Source organism: Solanum pennellii, chromosome 11 (assembly GCF_001406875.1).
Source record: "Solanum pennellii chromosome 11, SPENNV200".
Classification (NCBI taxonomy): Eukaryota; Viridiplantae; Streptophyta; class Magnoliopsida; order Solanales; family Solanaceae; genus Solanum; species Solanum pennellii.
Window position 1 is genome coordinate 38,228,466 of NC_028647.1, and position 22,275 is coordinate 38,250,740.

The 22,275-nt window shown below is 34.9% G+C and overlaps 1 long non-coding RNA gene across 1 annotated transcript; it reads right to left on the reverse strand.

Annotated features, from left to right (window-relative positions):
• Nucleotides 1-3,528: 3,528 nt before the first annotated feature.
• Nucleotides 3,529-21,683, reverse strand: LOC107004222. The gene is made up of 6 exons (XR_003575144.1): nt 21,439-21,683; nt 18,523-18,595; nt 15,248-16,473; nt 12,286-12,362; nt 10,383-11,690; nt 3,529-3,759 (listed from the first exon to the last, which is right to left on the reverse strand). It is a non-coding gene; the product is annotated as an uncharacterized LOC107004222 (long non-coding RNA).
• Between the last annotated feature and the right edge of the window lie 592 nt (nt 21,684-22,275).

Below are 22,275 nucleotides of genomic sequence, written 5' to 3' on the forward strand. Positions count from 1 at the left end.
CATTGGTTTTAAATGTATAATTTTATATTCTGTGGCATTAAGTTTTTGCTCAAAGCGGTACAGTAATATTACTAGTAATATATATTTGTGATACAATAATTTAGTTGATGAAATCCATGTCTCGATATAGAGATTTAAGTTATGGTTTTTGTTAGACGCTTATTGATTTTCATTGTGTCAAACCTTGCAAGTGGATTTTTTAAAGATATATGAAATAAGTTAAACAATATTATCAAGGAAATTGATCATTGAATTAATCGTTAGTAATTAAATTTAGTGATTACTATCTTTAACATTAACATGGGGAATCATATAAGTATCTAATGTGGAATTTCTAAATATCCGAAGTGGAGTGCAATTACAGATTTCTAGTGGAATGATTTATATTATATTATGGTAAGAACAATTAAAATGACTAGAACTTAGAATTCTATTTTCAACAAAAAGAAAAACAAAATATTGTGTGTTTTCTAATTTTCATGAAAAGTGTGGATTTTCATCTCCCTTTTGAACTAGGAAGAAATCTCTATAAATAGGGGGGGGGGGGGGTTCTTCTATCGTAGGTAGGAAAGTAATCAGTTTTCTACACAATACTTGTACACCCAAGTATCGAGAGAATTTGGATGTGATCTAGGTATCTTTGTAGAAGACTGCAAAGTTGTTGCCTATCTTGTAGATTCCCTTGAATGTCAGTTTAACTTGTAGATTTTCTTTAAAGTATCTGCTCACATTTCAAGAGGTAATTCTAGAATTAAATTTTTGTTATTTTATTTGATCTAGCATAAACTTAATTAGTTATCTATAATTCATATAAGCATTATTATCCTGGCCTGACTTCATTGTTAATATAGTTGCTAAACAATTATAGCGAATAATAATATATTCATTAACAATATTAATAGTTGAAATCCTGCATCCACCTTTTGTAGAGGTAAAATACTTTTAATAAAAATCTGAACTCAAGAACGTATATAAAAACAAATTTAAAATGAGAAAACAAAAGTAATGGAAATATTACAATTATTAGGGAAGTCCTTCTGAAGAATACATAGAAAATAATATTACCACAATAAAATTAAACGATAATAAACATTGCATACCCCTATCAGAATATAATCTTATCTTGACGTGCAGTGCAGTTGAGATTATTTATAACAAACAAAATCTCAGGAATACGAAAACAAAATACAAACAATTTTTTGGAAGAATATTAGAAAGAAACAATTTCAACATAGCGGGATTACATAATTTAAGGTTACAACTCATTCAAAAATACAAACATACTAATATTTTAGTTAAATATAAATATATCCTTAAGAATAATATGAAAGAAATGACATTTTTGGCGAACATGACGTACATGAAATGTTTTGTGTATTATTTTCTTTAGCTTTAATATTATTAACAAAAATTGAAGGAATTCTCTCATGGAATAATGTGAACTGTTATGCATAACGAAAACTTTCTATATAAATATCAAATAGTTGATAGTCAAGCTCATTAAAAAAAAAGCTAACAGTAAGTATTCATAAGGAATAAATACAGTGGGCTCACCATCTGATATACACTATAATTTTTTTATTGTACTTCAAAAGATGTTTTTTAAACTAAAATTTAATTCAATTAAAATATCATCTTGAGAGTGTAAAAGATCGACATCGCTTCAATTGCATGCAATGTATTGTGATAACTTTTATCAAGTAAACATTAATAAAAGGGTATGAATCATTCAGATGCACTTAAACAATAGTGTTCACATCTTAAATGTCAATTTTTAAATTACGATCAATGTAAATAACCCTATAACATTAGGAAAACTCAATGAAAGACTCACATTATCTATAAAAACATCACTTTTCGAACCTTCTTGAATTTTTTACAGAAATAAATGATTGTATAAATATTTTGACATTTTTACATTCCTTTAGCTATAAAGCACATCATTATAATTTTCATGCTCAATTTAAAGAGGACTATCACTAAATACATTCATCTCCTCAAAAGATAAATAATTGTAACAATAAATTTCACTAGGAAAGAGGTCGTTATTGCCAATCACATTTTTAGTATTCTTAGTAGCTAAGAAGAAATAAAGTCACCTTTATCACATGAATTTAAGGAAAAACTTTGTACCACATTTATTTCCATACGTCACATAATACTTCAAAAAATTTAAGATCACAATCAATGACAATTTTAGCTCCACAACCATATGCAACAAGTGTATGGTGACACTCTATTTGCATATTAATACAAAGCAACCTCACTAAGAGATTGTTTAAATTTCATAATCAGTCTCTGGAAAGTTTTTAGAAATAACTTAATGGTTGGGATAAATTTTCTTTCACCTTAATAAGTACATAATAAACCGTCTTTATCTTTATTTTATAAAATAAAGATTTAATTCTCACTCAAAAAAGTAGTCTCATCTTTATTTGCTTCATTGATTCTTTGATTTCTTTCCTTTATGAATTACCCTTTTTATTATCCTCTTCTCTTCAAGAATATGTACAAAACAAATAATAATGGTTTTCTCTTAATCCTTTCGTGCAAGAAACCCAGGGAAGCATAGGGGATTTCATTCGCAGAATGGTCCAGAGAGAAGATATTAGGATCAGTGTAAAAATCAACGTCAACATTGAGAAAAGTAGTCTTAAAGTTCTTGAATGAAATAATTTGTTGGTATGCTACTGACAGACTAACGATCCATTGATTCCATTCATTGGACACTGCCAAAAATTTCATCAATGATTTACCATTAAATAAACGTAATACATTTTTGATAACCACATCTTTGATCTTAATTCCTTCTCTCCTAATGTAGTTTGTAGGTAATTGAGATTCCTCATACCATTCCTTCTTATAAGCTAGAATCTTAAAGTCGTCTTCAGATGAAAGAGGTATAATAATCATATGAGATATGTGTGTATATATATATATATATATATATACATTTCAATTGGACAATTACAGCTCAAACTCATACTAGTTGGTGTGATTCCCATGAAACATATATTTCTACTCCTCTCTATTTAGAGCGGGAACTTTCAACATGTTCACTTACAAATGCTCATTTAAATATTGTATTCATCAACATCTGGTTAAAAAATAAGCAAAACACTATTTAAATGTGCCTTTGTAAATGAACATGTTGAAATTTCCCAACCTAAGTGGAGTGGAGTAGAAATAAATGTTTGATGGGACTTATACCAACTAGTATGTGTTTGAATTGTAATTTTCTAATTGATAGATATCTATATCTTTCATTTAATTGCAATACCTATTTTGTCTTGGATTGCAGGTTGCAGAGTGTCATGATCGGAGTGTAGACCCCATACGAGACCGGCGTCGTTAACCTCTTAGATGTCGCAGAGAAGCCTACATGTGTTATTCATACTTCACCTAGGTTAATTTTAGTGGAAAATTAAAAAAAATTGTTCTTTAACATACTGCTAAACATTCTTAACATTTCATTATCGTTCGTAATCAACCATCTAACATTAAGAGATAAACAACTGAGAGAAATAGTTCAATAAGTATTAATTGTATAATTGCCGAAATGGCACCAATTCAAAGTCTGAATCAAAAAAGGAAAGAAACGCTAGTGGAACATGCTCCACTAGATCATTCTAAAACTAAGCTAGAATGTAAATAGTAGCATCCTCGAAAGCATAAGGACCTACCAAACTCCGTATGAATACAGACGTCCGGGTAGCTGCAACAATGATTTTTAGCTCTATCGCCCACCTCTGCCTGCACCTAGAATAGTATTTATGCATAGGGTTAGTACACACTTGTACTAACTATGGGTATATGCAATCACACACCAAGGACATGTATGAGAAAGAATAGCTCTTTCCTAATGACATGCTTTTTGGAGGTCAAGTCCGTAGACTTGCCAAATCGAGATTAGGAAAGTTAGTGAACTTTCCAAATTGGATTACGAAGGTCATGCCATGAGAGTAATATACATTATCATAAATATCATATTGCAAATAGCACGTAACATCTTCATATAGTACATACCATAGAATATAACATATAACACATAACTTCTTTCATACCATTCATTCATATGCCATAAGACGTTGGAATAATAGACTTGACATTAAGACTTCCAAAATGAGGGCTCAACATATGGGACCTCATCTAGGGAGTCTTCATTAGAAAACACAGAGTCTGCTTCATTCATCCATACGTACTTCTTTTCATTTCAATCATAGGCCAGCGTGAACACCAGCTATACCTAGGGTGTAATTTAAGACATTCATCGGGTTTGCTGTGCAATGATCAGGAATAACCTAATGTCATTACCTGATTCTAGCTCACCTCTTGATTGTCCTATCCTAACACCTTTGGTATCATTCATTTCATTATGTGCTTCATTTGAGGCTGGCCTCATTCATTCATTGGGAACTTTAACTTTATCTAACATAGATCATGTGAGCATCATGCAATCAAGTGTCTCCACCACACGGAAAAGAGGTGGAATCACCAGCTAAAGTAACTCAATAACATGCTAGCGTATATGGGAATTTAACCCCGCCAGATCCCTATATTGGCAATATAGTTTCAAAGACTAGGATATGTATGGAGACCCATATTCGGGAAGACGGACAGTCTCATCTCATGAGAGTTACGTGAACCTTCGCCCTTCCCGAAAGAAGGCATCACCGCTCATAGCTAGACTATTGGTGCTCAGTATAAAGTTCCTTTACATTCAACTCTTACGTCATGGAAGTTGGCTTCTAGTATGAGGACAGCGTATCTCATTAGATGATTTCTCATCTCATCATTAGTATTAAGTGTGTTAAACTCAATAATTTCATTAGAGTGTTCAAAGAGACTAGTCTCTTCATTATCTTATACTCTCATTGGTGAGAATGTATTGGTAACATTTACTTAAAATCATTTGAGATTTGTTGTCATCATATACATTAGCCTCATATCATGTTGTCACCACATTATTCATTATTAGCACCTTTGCTTTTCATAGTTACTCACCTCTTATTACGAGAATGTTCATTTCATTATTTCATCGTTCATCTCATCATACGCGAATGCACTTGGCCATTTAGAGTATCTTACACTCATACTTAACCCTCCTAGGGTTCATCATTTCATTATGTACATCTTAGGTTCACTTACTTTTGATCGTATGTTAGACTTATGTGTCTATACATACAAGCCATGGGGCTTCATTCATAGTTCGTTAAGTGATTCTTACTTTCCTAAGATTATGTAATAGAAGACTTATGTATCTTGTATATATGCCAAGATCTTAATTTTTGATCTAAGTAGATGGCATTACTCTTTGATATTTTACTCACGTATGACTTATGTATCAATACAGATGTTTGGTCAAGGGAACCCAAATCTTGAATCACTTGGATATCATTTATATTTTTCATTGATTTGATTTCTAATATTCATAACATTAGAACTATAAATTTAATCTCAACATTAACATTGAAAGATAGATTTTCTATTTAATTTTACTCTTAATTTAGCCGAAGGGTTGTGGGTTTGAACCCCAACAACCTCGTTTTCTTTTTCATAAGAATACATTGCTCATTTTCGCCAAAACCAAGAGGTTGTGGGTTCAAACCCCCAAATCCTCTTTCATTTTTCTTCTAATTTTGTTGTGGAGGCTATGAGGTAGTGGGTTCGAACCCCCACACCTCTCATTTATTTGTTTTTTAATTTTCTCCTCCTTCTCCCCACAGATCGCGAGTTTGATTCCCCCAATCCCATTCTTTTTCTTTTTTTTTCTTTGTGGCGAAATCAGTAGCTAGGATCGAATCCCCCAGCCCCCTTTTTCTTTTTTCTTTGCCTCGCGAAACATGTAGCTAAGAGGTTTGATTCACCTTAGATCCTTCACATTTTTCTTTCATTTTCAGACATCTCAACATGTGAGGTTTTGGGTTCAATTCCCACTGACCTCACTTATTTAATTTTCCATTTTAAAACACAGATTTCAACCTTATTATAGAGTACCCAAATCTGGAAAATTCTTTTCATTATTCAACTCATTTTTAGTCACATTGTTCATAAATTTAGTAGGCTAAAAGATGGTTATTTGAATCCACTATATTTCATGGTAATGAACATCACATTGTACACACATTGCACACATAAAATACACATGAAATACATGATTTATACAACCCCAAAACAGTGGCCAGAGCCACTGCCCACGTGCACACACACACACCAACTTTTCGATCACACTTTTTTAATATCTTTTCATAATTTACCTCACATAAACATGTTCACTTTTAATATAATTACATCATTCATGCCTAACTCTAGCATCACAACATATCCATCCTACGAATTCTTTTGGGAGCTAACGACAATTACATACAAAGGGGAACAACCTTAGTTTTTCAAGACCTTGAGAATTGTTCGAAGGAAAGTACTCTTGGAGAAAGAATTCCAATAGAGAAATCCATAACTTTTGATGTTGTTCAAGTGTGAAGCTGCTGCCCAGAAACTCCTCCAAACCACGCCCAGTTCTCCTCAACGTACACACCACTCGAAGAACAACCTCCCTTTGCCTTGATTTTTTTTATTACCTTGCTTTTCTTTAAACTTTTCATTACTAAACTGTTCTTGAGCTTTCTTGTTAGTTAGAGCGTGAGAGAATGAGAGTTGAGAGACGTGAAAAAGAGTTGAGAAACGTGAGGGAGAGAGTTATTAGGATTAGGAGACTAAATTCAAGACTTAGTTAAAATAGGATTTAATTAAATTACTACCAAAATCTGATTTATTTTAATTAATACGTGAAAGGATAATTTTACCCTTAATGAAAATTTAGATAGATGAATAAATCATCAATTCCTTGCTCTTAGTGGGGCTCAACCCGAGTGGTACCCCATTTGTGAAATGGGTTACTCCGGGTCGCCCCAATCCGAATTGATCTTTTAATTAAACTAATTTATTTATTTATTCATTCCTCAGGGTAATGACAATATTACCCTTGTCTTGGAAAAGGCCATTTTACCTCTGGACCATCAAAACTTAAAATTTGCTCTTTTAAATCGGGTTAAGTCTCCTTCGATTAAATCTTCATTTTCGCGAGCCTTGCTTGGTTGGTTCCAACCTTTCAAAGCTCAACTAACACCCCAAGTTAGTTGACTTGGTCATAGTAAGGGTTCTGAGGTCTTGTTCTACCCATATCAATCCGTGTGAACCTTGGTTTAATCGCAAGCATTCTTGACACCCTAAGTCTTGATCCTATTCATTTTTAGGGTTGTTGCATTATCCCCCCCCCTTAGGAACATTCGTCATTGAATGACACTACAACTTCACATCGTAATGCCAGTCAGATCATAATAAAATCACTATTCACAGCCAATCAATAGCAACAAAATACGGAGAGATAAGGAAACATAGGGTTAAGAGTAGGAAGTATAAACTCTAAGGGTCATTTTCTGTTATCAGCATATGACTTCTGCCGACTGTAAGCAGTAGTCAACCTGTCCCTAATCAATCTGACCTTCTCTAAGTCCTCATGAATGATCTTCGGACCCAAAATGATTGACTCTACAACCTTAAGCCACCCAACTGGAGATCTACACCTCCTACCATACAGTGCCTTTAACGGTGCCATCCCAATGATGGAGTGATAGCTATTATTATACGAGAACTCTTTCAAAGGCAGATGGTCATCCAGTTACCTCTAAAGTCGATTACACACGCTCTCAACATGTCCTCCAATGTCTGAATGGTGCGCTCTGCCTGCCCATTTGTCTGAGGGTGAAAGGCAGTGCTAAGCTTCACCTGCATGCCCAAGCTCTTCTGGAAAGATCTCCATAAATGTAAAGTAAACAGAGCTCCTCTATCTGAAATAATAGACAAGGGAATCCAATGCCATCTCACAATCTCATCAATGTAGAGTCTCGCATAATCCTCAGCTCTGTAAGTAGACTTCACAGGGATAAAGTGGGCAGACTTAGTCAATATGTCCATAATAACCCATATGGAGTCATGCTGCCTCCTAGTCCTCGGAAGACCAACCACGATGTCCATATTAATGGCCTCCCACTTCCAAGTCTAAGCCTCAATAATTTGAGTCAGACCGCCAGTCTTAAGATGCTCTGCCTTGACCTGCTGACAGTTAGGACACTTGGCCACATATTCTGCAATTTTCTGCTTCATGCCATCCCACCAAGAAATCTGCTTAAGATCATGATACATCTTGGTGGAACCTAGATGTATGGAATATCTTGAACCATGAACCTTTTCAACAATCTTGGTCCGCAAATCATCTACATCTGGTACACCCAGTCTGTCCTGATACCTAAGTATGCCATCACCTCCCAAAGCGAAAGACTCATTCATCTTCATCAGCACTGAGTCCTTCAACTCCTTTAACACAAAATCTACATGCTAACCCTGCTTGACTTCAACTACCAAAGATGATTCAGAACTAGGATGAACTGAAACATCCCCTCTAGTGGAGTCAACCTAACACACACCCAGTCTTGCCAGTCTGTGTACATCTTTCACCAGCTCCTACTTCTCATTCTCAGCGTCGGTTGTACTTCCCATGCTCATCCTGCTCAAAGCATCAGCAACAACATTAGCCTTACCTGGATGGTAGTGCACAGTCATGTCATAATCCTTCAACAACTACAACCATTTCCACTGACGTCGATTCAACTACCTTTGTGTGAACACATACTAGAGACTCTTATGGTATGTGAACACATCCACGTGTATTCCATACATATAACGCCTCCACAGCTTCAGTGCAAACACAACAGCTGCAAACTCTAGGTCATGAGTGGGATAATTCTTCTCATGAACCTTGAGCTGTCTGGAAGCATAGGCTATCACGTTACCAGCCTGCATGAGAACACAACCCAAACCAACCCTAGATGCATCACAATAAACCGTGTAATACTCACCACACTTAGGTAGAGTAAGCACCCGGGCTGATGTGAGTCTGTCCTTGAGCTCTTGGAAACCCTTCTCATAAGTCTCCGTCCATTCAAACTTGGCTTTCTTCTTAGTCAGAGTTGTCAATGGGGCAGCAATGGAAGAAAAGCCCTCCACAAACCTGCAATAGTAACCAGCCAATCCCAAAAAGCTACGAATGTCAGTGGGAGTAAGAGGCTTTGTCTAGTTCTTTACAGCCTCATTCTTCCTGGGTTCCACCTCTACACCATGATCGTACACAACATGACCCAGGAAGGTCACCGATCTGAGCGAGAATTCATACTTGCTGAATTTGGCATACAATTGATGTTTTCTCAGTACCTTTCATGGTTAGTCTCAAATGTTGTTCAAGCTCTTCCTTTGTCTTAGAGTAGATGAGAATGTCATCAATGAATACTTTGATGAAAGAGTCAAGGAATCCACAGAACACCCTGTTCATGAGATCCATAAATGCAGCAGGTGCATTTGTGAGACCAAATGACATGACTAGAAAATCATAGTGCCCATAGCGGGTACGAAAGGCTGTCTTCGGGATATCTCCATACCTAACCCTAAGCTTATGATACCCTAAACGAAGATCAACCTTAGAGAAGAAACTAGACCCTTGTAGCCGATTGACGAATCATCTATTCTGGGGAGTGGATACTTGTTTTTGATAGTCTTTTTGTTGAGCTGCCGATATTAGATATACATTCTAAGGGTCCCATCTTTCTTCTTTACAAACAACACTGGAGCGCCCCAACGGGATATGCTCGGCTGAATGAAACCCTTATCAGTGAGATCTTTAAATTGCAACTTCAACTCTTTGAGTTCTTCTGGAGCAATTTCATAAGGAGGAATTCAGATTGGTTTAGTATCGGGTTCTAAGTCGATACCAAAGTCGATCTGTCAAAGGGGAGGGACTCCAAACAAATCTTCAGGAAACACATCTAGGAACTCATTTACTACAGGCACTGAGTCTATGGAAGGAATGTCATGATCTAAATCATTAACACTCACAAGATGACATAGTAACCCCTTGGACATCATTTTGTTGGCCTTAAGATTTGAAATCAAGGGATTGGGACGAATCGAATTGTACCCCTCCAAGACTAACTCTTCTTCATTAGTGAAGCAAAATTTCACCACTCTACTACGACAGTCCAAGCAAGCATAACAACTATGAAGCCAGTCCATGCCAAGAATAATTTCAAAATCATGCATGGGTAACTCAATCAAATTTGCACACATAGTATTACCACTTAAAATTATTGGGAAATCCTTTTATACCCTATCAGTTCTTACATTTTCTCCTAAAGGCGTACTAACCACTATAGGATCATGCAGATCTTCAAGTAATACTTCAAAAGTAAGGGCAAGCAGAGGAGTTACAAAAGAAAACGTACACCCTAGATCAAGTAAAGCATAAACAGAAGTTGAGAATACTTGTAACATACCTGTAACAACATCACCGCACTTCTCCTGCTCCTCCCTGCCCTTCATGGAATAGGATTTGTTCCTTTTGGGGGGTTCGGCTGCTGCTGCACCTTGTGGATTAGGCCTAGGCTGAGCATTACTTCCATCATCACCTCTGTTCTGTGGAAAGTCTTTGACCATGTGTCCACTCTTACCACAACCGAAGAAGGATTTTGTTCCCTATCTGCATTCCCCACTGTGAGCTTGGCCACACTTAGCACAATTCGTCTTACGACGATGCATCTCACCTCCATTTCCCTTCTTGGGCGCAGGTATGCCTCCTCTAGGTGTATCACCTCTCTGAGGATTTGAATTCCCAGAATGTGTTTCCCCTTTTTGAACCTTGGCTTCTCACGCACGCCAAAGTTATTTTTGTGGCCTCCATGACACGGACCTGCCTGATTTGAGGCCTAGGCCTCCTAACATCACAAACACCTCTCTTTCTACGGATGTCCTCTACCTGCTGGACATGCACCATCAACCTGGAAAGGTCCATATTATCATGGAGCATCGCAAACCAACACTACTCCTCCAGGTCTCCATTGATTCCCGTGAGAAACCTACTCATCTCATCCCGGCTGTTAGAAACCAGGGAAGTAGCATACCTGGATGATTTTAAGAAAACTCAATATCCTCCCCATGTTTGCTATTAAATACTAGGAAATGTAACATACTTTTATAGCTTAACAAACATTAGGGAATACACCCTGACTGTCATAAAGCCTTGTTTAAGGTTGATGAACTCCTCAACCTTGGCTTCCCTCATATCTCTGGGGAAGAATCTTTCCAGAAATGCTGTCTTGAACAACTCCCAAGTGATTGGCACTCCACCTAAGACACGGCTATCTTGCCACATCTTGCACCAAGTCTGTGCAACATCCGTGAGTTTATAGGAAGCCAACTCAGCCTTCTCAATATCAGTGGCCCCCCATAGCCACCAGGATCTTATGCACTTCGTCTACAAATTCTTGAGGATCCTCTGATGTCTTAGCCCCTGTGAATATTGGAGGATTCATCCTCGTGAAATTTTGCAGTCTGTTAGCCATGCTTTGAACCGGTGGGTTCTCCCTTTGAACATCCTGCCGGTTGACTTGGGCAGTCATAGCCTGAGCCTGCATCATAATGGCCTGTGCCATCTGAGCAAGAGATGCCCTCACCTCAGCATCATTTAACCCAGCATGGTTAACCGACATGGCCACTCCTTCAGCTAGGGCCTGGGGTGGAACTTGATTGCCCTCAGCAGCTGCTCCTCATCTCCTCTAACCAATAGCCCTCCTAGTGTTCATTCTCTGAAAGCAACAAGGATTGATGTTAAACACTCTCATAACACCTAGAACTCATACATTAGGAAAAGCATGATAAGATCAGAAGAAGGGAAATTTTCCTACGCATCATGCAGTCTCTAATTTAGGATAGTGGTGTACTTCACTACCATGACTTAGAAACTACTCAATGTGGTTGATGTGAACTTATTATTTTCGTTATTTAACCTAGTACTTTGATACCAACTTTATCACGAGCGAAGTGTAGAAATACGAGACCGGCGTTGTAACCTCTCAGAGGTCGCAGACAAGTCTACATGCGTTATTCATACTTCACCTAGGTTAATTTTAGCGGAAAATTAAAAAAATTTTGTTCTTTAACATACTTGCTAAACATTCTTAACATTTCATAATTGTTCATCATCAACCATCTAACATTAAGAGATAAACAACTGAGAGAAATAGTTTAATAAGTATTAATTGTATAATTGCCAAAATGGCACCAATACAAAGTCTGAATAAAAAAAAGAAAAAAAAGGCTAGTGAAACATGCTCCACTATCTCACTCTAAAACTAAGCTAGAATGTAAAACAGTAGCATCCTCGAAAGCATGAGAACCTACCAAACTACGGATGAATGCTGACGTCCGATTAGCTGCAACAATGATCCTGTAGCTCTATCACCCACCTATGCCTGTACCTAGAATAGTATAGATGTATAGGGTTAGTACACACTTGTACTAAGTATGGGTATATGCAAGCACACACCAAGGACATGCATGAGAAAGACTAGCTCTTTCCTAACGACATGATTTTTGGACGTCGAGTCAGTAGACTTGCAAAATCGAGATAAGGAAAGTTAGTGAACTTTCAAAATTTGTTTAGGAAGGTCATTCCATGAGAGTAACATGCATCATAATAAATATCATATTGCACACAGCACGTAACATCTTCATATAGTACATACCATAGCACATAACGTATAAGACATAGCTTCTTGAATATCATGCATTCATATGCCATGAGACCTTGGAATCATGAACTTGACATTAATATTTTCCAAAATGAGCGCTCAACACATGGGACCTCAACTAGGGAGTCTTCATTAGCAAACACAGAGTTTGCTTCATTCATTCATACATACTTCATTTCATATCATTCATAGGCCAGTTTGAACAACAGCTATACCTAGGATGTAGTTTAAGACATTCATCGGGTTTACTGTGCAATGATCAAGAAAAACCTAATGTCATAACCTGAGTCTATATCACCTCTTGATTATCCTATCCTAACACCTTTGGTATCATTCATTTCATTAGGTGCTTCATTTGAGGCTGGCCTCTTTCATTCATTGGGAACTTTAACTTTAACCAACATAGATCATGTGAGCATCATGAAACAGTGTCTCCCCCCACACCGAAAAGAGGTGGAATCACCGACAAAAGTGACTCAATAACATGCTAGTGTATATAGGAAATTAACCCCGCCAGATCCCTATATTGGCTGTATAGGTTTAAAGACTAGGAGATGTATGGATACCCATACCCGGCAAGCCGGACAGTCTCATCTCATGAGAGTTACGTGAACCTTCGTCCTTCCTGAAAGAAGGCTTCACCACTCATAGCTAGACTATCGGTGCTCAGTATAAAGTTCCATTAAATTCAGCTCATATGTCATGGAAGTTGGCTTCTAGTATGAGGACAACTAGATCATTAGATGATTTCACATCTCCTCATTAGTATTAAGTGTGTTAAACTCAATACTTTCATTAGAGTGTTCATAGACACTGTTCTCTTCATTATATTACACTCTCATTGGTGAGTACGTATTGATAATATTTACTTAGGATCATTTGAGATTGCTCTCATCATATAAATTAGCCTCATATCATGTTGTCACCACATTCTTCATTATTAGCACCTTTGATTTTCATAGCTACTAATATCTTATTACGTGAATGTTCATTTCATCATTTCATAATTGATCTCATCATATGCCAATGAACTTTCCCATTTAGTGTATCTTACACTCATACATAACCCTCCTAGGGTTCATCATTTCATTGCGTACATCTTAGGTTCACTTACTTTTGAACGTATGTTAGACTTATGTGTTTATATATACAAGCCATAGGGCTTCATTCATAGTTTGTTAAATGATTCTTACTTTTCTAAGATTATGTAGTACAAGACTTACGTATCTTGTATATATGCAAATATCTTGATTTTTTATCTAAGTAGATTGCATTACTCTTGGATATTTTACTCACGTATGACTTATGTATCAATACGGATATTTGGGCAAGGAATCACTTGGATATCATTTACATTTTTCATTAATTTTATTTCTAATATTCACAACATTAGAACTCTAAATTAAATGTCAACATTAACATTGACGGATAGATTTTCTATTTAATTTTTCTCTTAATTTAGCTGAAGCGTTGTGGGTTCGAAACCCCACAACCTCTTTTTATTTTTCATTAAGAATACATTGCTCATTTTCTCCCAAAACAAGATTTTGTGGGTTCAAACCCCAACATCCTCTTTGATTTTTCTATGAATTTCGATGTGGAGGCTGCGAGATGGTGGGTTTGAACCCCCAAAGACTCTCTATCTTTATTTTGTTTAATTTAGGCGAGTGGCAGTGAGGTTGTGGGATAGAACCCCCACAGCCTCACCTCATTTCCTAATTAATTTCGCTTCTTCCTTCAGTCTCGAGGTCGTGGGTTCGATTTCCACGCATCACGTTTTCTTTTTCCTTATTTTCTTTTCTTTCGCGCGTACTTGGAGGTCGTGGGTTCGAATCCCACGCCTCCTATTTATTTGTTTAATAAATTTTCTTCCTCTTCTCCCCACAGATCGCAAGTTCGATTCCCCCCAGTCTCATTCTTTTTTTTTCTTTGAGGCGAAATCAGTAGCAATGATCGAATCCCCCAGACCGCATTTTCTTTTTTCTTGGCTCACGAAACCAGTAGATAAGAGGTTCGATTCCCCTTATCTCCTTCACATTTTTCTTTCTTTTTTCAGCCATCTCAACATGTGAGGTCTTGGGTTCAATTCCCACTGACCTCACTTATTTAATTTTCCCTTTTAAAACCCAGATTTCAACCTTATTATAGAGTACCCAAATCTGGAAAATTCTTGTCATTATACAACTCACTTTTAGTCACATTGTTCATATGTTTAGTTGGCTAAAAGATGGTTATTTCAATCAACTATCTTTCATGGTAATGAACATAAAATTGTACACATATTGCACACATAAAATATACAAGAAATACATGATTTATACAACCCCAAAACAGTGGCCAAAGCCACTGCCCATCTGCACAGACACACACCAAATTTTCGATCACACTTTGAATATCGTTTTCGTAGTTTCCCTCACATAAACATGTTCACATTTAATATAAATACATCGTTCATTCCTAAATCTAGCAGCACAACATACCCATCCTACGAATTCAATTGGGAGCTAAGGACAAGGACATACAAAAGGGGAACAACCTTAGTTTTCAAGACCATGAAAATCATTCGAAGGAAAATACTCTTGGAGAAAGAATTCCAGGAGAGAAACCCATACCTTTTGATGTTGTTCAAGTGTGAAGATACTTCCCAGAAACTCCTCCAAACGACGCCCAATTCTCCTCAACGTACACACCACTCGACGAACAACCTCCCTCTGCCTTGACGTTTTTTATTACCTTGCTTTTCTTAAAACTTTTCATGTGTTTTTCAAGTCTGAAGAACAATTATTACTAAACTATTCTTGAGATTTCTTGTTAGTCTGAACGTGAGAGAATGAGAGTTGAGAGACGTGAAAGAGAGTTGAGAAACGTGTGGGAGAGAGTTATTAGGATTAGGAGACTAAATTCAAGACTTAGTCAAAATAGGATTTAATTAAATTAATACCAAAATCTGATTTATTTTAATTAATACGGGAAAGGACCATTTTACCCTTAATGAATAGATTTTAACTGATGATTAAATCATCAATTGCTTGCTCCTAGTGGGGCTCGAACCCGAGTGGTACCCCATTTGTGAAATGGGTCACTCCGGGTCGCCCCAATCCGAATTGATCTTTTAATTAAATTTATTAATTCCCAAGGGTAATTATTATATTACCCTTGGCCTGAAAAAGACCATTTTACCCCTGGACCCTCAAAACCTACAATTTCTTCTTTCAAGTCTGGTAAAGACTCCTTCGGTTAAATCTTCATTTTTGCGAGCCTTACTTGGTTGGTTCGAACCTTTCAAAGCTCAACTAACTCCCCAAGTTTGTTAAATTGGTCGTAGTAAGGGTTTTGAGGTCTGATTCTACGCGTTTCAATCCGTGGGAACCTTGGTTTAATTGCAAGCATTCTTGACACCCTAAGCTTGATCCTATTAATTTTAGGGTTGTTACACAGAGGACGACTTTAAGGTTATCGCTTATAAGAAGGAATGGAATGAGGAATCTAAATTTCATGCAGACTACACTAGGAGAGAAGACATGGAGATCAAATATGTGGCAATGAAACATTTATTCCCTTTCCTTCCTGGTAAATGATTGTTGAAGTTTAGAGGAGTGTCGAATGAATGGAATCATTGGATAGTTAGTTTGTTAGTAGCATACGAGCAAAATATTTCATTGCACAAACATTTAGGCTACTTTAATAAAATTGTGTATGTGGATTTCCAATCAGATCCTAATTTCTTATCTTTGGACCATTGTGTGAATGGACTCCCCCTTCCTTCCTTGGTTTCTTGCCTGGAAGGATTAAAGTTCTCAGTTTTAGAAGTGGCTGCGCTTTTGCCAGCGGGTTGCTCCTGTGAAAAAAAATAATTTAAAATGTTAATCTTACAATAAGAAAACTTCTTAGTCATACTATGTTGATTTTCTCTTATACCATCTTGTTTCCTCTTACTTTCTTCACTTGTCTTCATTTCTTATTGTGACAATTCATTTTCATTTTTCAACTATGTTTTATTGTTTCTTGTAGACACTCCCTAACTTCTTTCAAAATATCCTATTTTTTTAATATCTTGAGTTTCCACTATTCACTCTTTTATTTATTTATGTTCTCTTTTATTCATTTCGTTGGACTGCAAGTTTCCGAAGATTTCATTTAAATCATTGGCATAACTAAAGTGCCAAAGACTACCTACATTGTTGAATTAACTTTTACCAAAATGAGATTGTTGTAAAATGGAAGAGTCCCATAAACCAATAGAATGCGGAAATCATAAATATCTCGAGGATACATTTGAGTTGTTAGATGTTCCCAACCAATTCAAAATCTAAATTCCTACAAATGTTAACTATATATGTGAATCTAGTGGTTTTTCTTGCACTCATAGGGTTTTAAATTTGGTTATATTTTCGGAGATAGCCCTTGTATATTCTTCAAAGTGTTGGAGAAGCCTCCATTGATACTAGGAAGGATTTTCCATATATGTTCTTACCAAATTATATTTAACAAATATCCAATAGAGAGAAAAAGATACAACCCATAAAACTTACCTACTAGAGTAGTCACCGAAAAATATTGTCTACCACAATAGTACTAATCCTCTTCTATATATACCACTAGGGTTGACTAAATTAAGAAAATACATAAATATCGTTAATAATATTGAAATCATACATTCATACTATTACTTAAAAATCCTAAATCATAATAATAATCTTTTCCTATATTGTGTAACTAAAACATCACAATCTTTTGTATTTGTTCTTTGATTTTCATAATCTCTTTAAATACTATATGCTCTTCATGCAAAATAGAAATCCTTCCATGGAATGAATTCCTCCCGGACTTGTTATACATCACCCATATACTTTTTTGATCTGTCTTTACCCCTACTAATATCTAATATAATTAACCTTTGAAATCTCCTAGCGTGGACATTTGTACATCTCCTAACTAGGGCATTTGTGCATCTTCCTTTCACATGTGCAAATTATGTCAACCTTGTTTCCCTCATCTTATCTACCATGGAGGTTACTTTTTCCTTTATCTAAATATACTAAATATCTTCATAGATAATTTTATCACTCCTTGTATACCCACACATCCAACTCAACATCCTCATTACTATAACATACAACTTCTTAACATTGGAATTCTTGACTAGATAACACTCCACCACATACAACAAATACATTTTAACCATGGTTGTATAAAGATCATTTTTTAATTTCGTTGATGCATTTCTATACACAAGGGGCTACATATCTCTCACCAGGGACCCTATATTACCTAGGAAACATTCCAAACTAGTTGAATTCACTCATTTCATCTTCCAAGGTTCTTGATCACATGGACTACAAATAATAAAATTGAGGCACACATTTCATTTGAAGAATTGTTTACTTTCTGAACTTTCAAGGTTGTAACTATATATAGTAAGGTCATTTTTTATTAACTTCAATTTCTATATGTTTCTATGATAAATCAATTGGGAGAACATAACATTTTCTTCAAAAACTTATTTATTCAAGTAGGATAAAATTAATCAACAAATATCCATGACGGTATACTACTACAACTAGAATCCCTTCTAGTCAATTTAAGAAGCTAGAGTTTCATAAACTAGTAAAGGCAAGGCAGAAACAACATAAAACTAATAAGCATGACATGAAAACCTACATTTTCATGGACAATTTCAATCCTAATCTACTTATCAATTTAAGAAAAAACTGAAATTTTCATGCTTTGTTTATGGCTATTGCCCACGACAATGAATCACCCGATTGGTTTAATACTGCTACAAGCTAGAATGTCAAAAATCAACAACACAAGAAAATCAGAATATACCCCCTCAAAATAAACCCATATGCAACAAATTCAAACTTTTAAGGGTAGAAATTTATACCAGATAAACTCTATTCCAACAAAATCCTTTAGGTGTGATGAAGCTTTAGGATATCAGCTTAAATGCTTTGTCCCTGTTAATCAGCAACAAAATTGTAAGGGACTTTTGTATCTGGTCGACAAACAAAGAGAAAATCATGAACATTTAGGTAAAAGAGCTTCGATTTGGAATTTCGTAACTCAAAAGATATTGAAAAATCAGAGACATATTTTGAAATCATTCTTCAATTGTCCAGTGAAAAATCATTACTTGTTGATTGAAAAATACCTGTTAATTTGGGCGAAAATCCGTTCTTACAAAGCCTTTAAAATATCAGAGTTAGGGCAACTACAATCTCTTTTAGAGACTTGGAGAGTTTTTTTGTTGTTTATGAATTTTCTTTTCGGAAAAATAAATATTTTAGGAGAGTTAAATTTGTTGGAGGTAATAAAATATTTTTGTGAAAACTATAAGACCACTCTTGGTAAGTGTTGCTTTCTTAATTATAAAAATAAATCACTTTGAAAGTGTTGCCGTTTATATAAGCAAGATAATCTAAATAAACAATAAACAAATATTAAAAATTAGACAATTAAAGAAGATAAGCGGGAAGTTAAAGTTATACCCAAATATATGGGAAAGAAACAATTTTAATGTATATACTACCTAAAATAATTATAATAAAAACAAATAAAGGGCGTCCTTACCTTCCACCCACAAATAAAGAGTGTCCTTACAAATAAAGAAACAATTTTAATGTATCAACTTTCATCATCTTCGTTAAAGGGCCTAATTACCCCTACCTTACCTTCCAAAAGCATAGTGTCCAAGAAGGTGCGTAGCGTCTCTGCCTAAGTTTAAGAGACACTATACTATTAATAGGGACGTTTTAGACTAAGAAAATATAGGCTCTTAGTTAGGCCCTCTAAACATCTAGTGAAACAGTTTGGACGAGCACTTAGCTCATAATTATCTCATTGACCTCTAGATTAGGTTATTTAGCATGCTTGCAACCACAATAAAAGTTAAAGGTCTCATGGGAAGTGCGTATCATACAATCATTTAAGCAGATAGAACAACATATATTAATTAATAAAAGGGGAAAAAGTTATGACATAGTTCAACTTTAAAGTGGCCAAAATATCATTTATAATGCAAAAACTAAAATATTTCAAGTAGAATTTAATTAAGACAACAAACTTTAATTCTAAAATGGTTCTGATTATCATTCAATAATTAATTGCATTAACTATAAAATTAGTATGAAAACGCATAAATAAATCAATGAGCAGTATTCATGCTACGACTTTATTATCAATCTATTTAATGAAACTCCTTTAGGCATGATTTCTAAGTTAAAATATGTCATTATTATGACTGTTTACTAACATGCTACAATTAACTCAAGACTTGATTGATCCGCATGTTGAATCTAATTCATTAAATCCTCCAGACATGGTTTTCTAGCCGAAGAATAAGATAACTATTATTCAACGTACATACACAATTTTCTAGGTGAAGTATAGGACAACAATTATTCAACTTATATTTAAGACTTGATTAATCGACATACTACAATTCTATTATCATTCTTATTGATGCAAATCGTATAGGCATGATTATACGTGAAAATATATCATTATTAATGCTAGCTATTCACATGCTACAGTAAATTCAAGACTTGATTGATCAACATGTTGAATCTTATTCATAAATCCTAAGGACATGATTTTCTAGGCGAAGAATAAAATGAAAATTATTTAATCTATATGCATGGTTTCTACGCCATGCATATAAAATTCATTTAGTTGTTCCTATAGGCATGGTTTCTATCTCATGAAACGGATTATTAAACACTTAATCAATTTTAGAAAAACAAAATATTATAAGCGTTGTATCTAGACTAGCTTGTTACATATATAGAATTCATTAGGCGAACAATAACTCAATTTTAACACGATGAAGATATTAACTAGTTTTAGACAAAGATATCTGCATAAGAAAGCATAAATAATATCACACAAGCATGTTTTCAAATTTTAGCATGGGGCGCAAAATTTAATTTATTACATGTTGATTTATTTAGATCCATTTAGATACTAGAGGGTGTTTTTGTTAATTGGTAGAATGTGTTAGTGTTGAGTCATTGAAATAATCAAAATAAAGATGTAATTTTATAGTTAATAGGGGGAAAACCACAAGGAAACAAAATGAATTAATCCCATTACAATTTTTTCCTTATAAAGAAGAAAGTCAAATCATTCGACGCTTCTTTAATCAGGAGAAATTTACCAAGTTTAGAGCATGTAATGTCTTTAAATTCATATAAGGCAGGAGGGAACCATTTAGTATCAATATTATATAAAATTCATGTAACTAAGAATTTGTATTCAATTAATCAAGGCAATGAGGCAATAATTAATGGTAGCCAAGATAACATAAGATTATCTAAGGGAGCAAATAATTACCGACAAAGTAAGGGTCAAAACATACAATTTTACGACTAATTCATAAAAAATAAAGTGACTAAAGAAGAAGAAAGATATATAAATTCCACATATAGCACGAAAAGGAAAGGAATTGGATAATGTTTTCCTCTTAAAAAAGGGAGGATAAAATCAGCAAAATTTTCATTATGTCTTAATCGAATACAACCTTTGTCCTTTACATAAATAGTATGTAAGAATTAGCCTATCTTTCAATAAGGTAACTGCTATCAATTAACAAAATAAATAATTTAGTTAACTTTACTTTTAACAATAACCACAAAATATATTCATATCTCGATCTGTAGAAAGATTTTGACATCTATTCTATTAGCATATAGATCAAGAAGCATACCAAGGTAATGGAATTTCAACATAGAAATCACAAGTAGATAAACCAACATTTAAGAATATTAAGAGATGAATAATAATTAACAGAAAAAGGACAAACCTGAATGGATATGTTAAAGATCCTTCTTTTGACCAGCTTGAAACTTTGAGAAACTCCATCGGAGCTCGCTGCTGCTGATAGATAGTCTTGACGCAGCTTCTACCTCAGCTGGATTTGCCGTAATAAGAAAGAGGAAAAGAGAGAGAGGAGAAATGCCGATGGAGGACACCGACGTCTACTCGCCTAGGGGGTGTGGCCTCCAGTCAGCGACAAAGAGGAGGGAGGAGAGACTTGCAGTTCTTCTCTTGCTGAAGAGGAAGAAGGAGAATAAAATTAGGGTCTGGGTATTTTAGGTTGAAATCAGAAAGAATGGTTGGTAAATCCTAATCGTTGGATATGTGAAAATAAAAGGCAAGGATAGGATCTTAGAATTTACACAAGTGATTAACGGTCAAGATTGATGTATTTGGTTATTGGTTTGTTTTGTAATCGCTGTTATTGAAATAAAGTTTATTATCAAGATTGATCTATTTGATTATTGGTTGGATTTGTAATGGCTATTATTGGAATAAAGTTTTCTATAATTGAAATGTAAAGGTGGATACAATTGAAATGAAAATGAATAGGGTAGAGGACGAATTAAGTAAATTAGAATAGAATAAGCGAAGATTCAGAAGACTGGGAAAGTGCTATTACTTTAATAAAATACCACAGATATTAATATATCTTCTTCCATTAATAAAATACCATTGATATTTATATATTTTCATACAAATTAAGCACATCTATGTATTAAAATATTAAAGTAATTATTTTGAGACTAAATATTGATAATTATAATCATAAGATAACTTAATAAAAATATTTTTGATAATTATAATAATAAGATAAATTAAT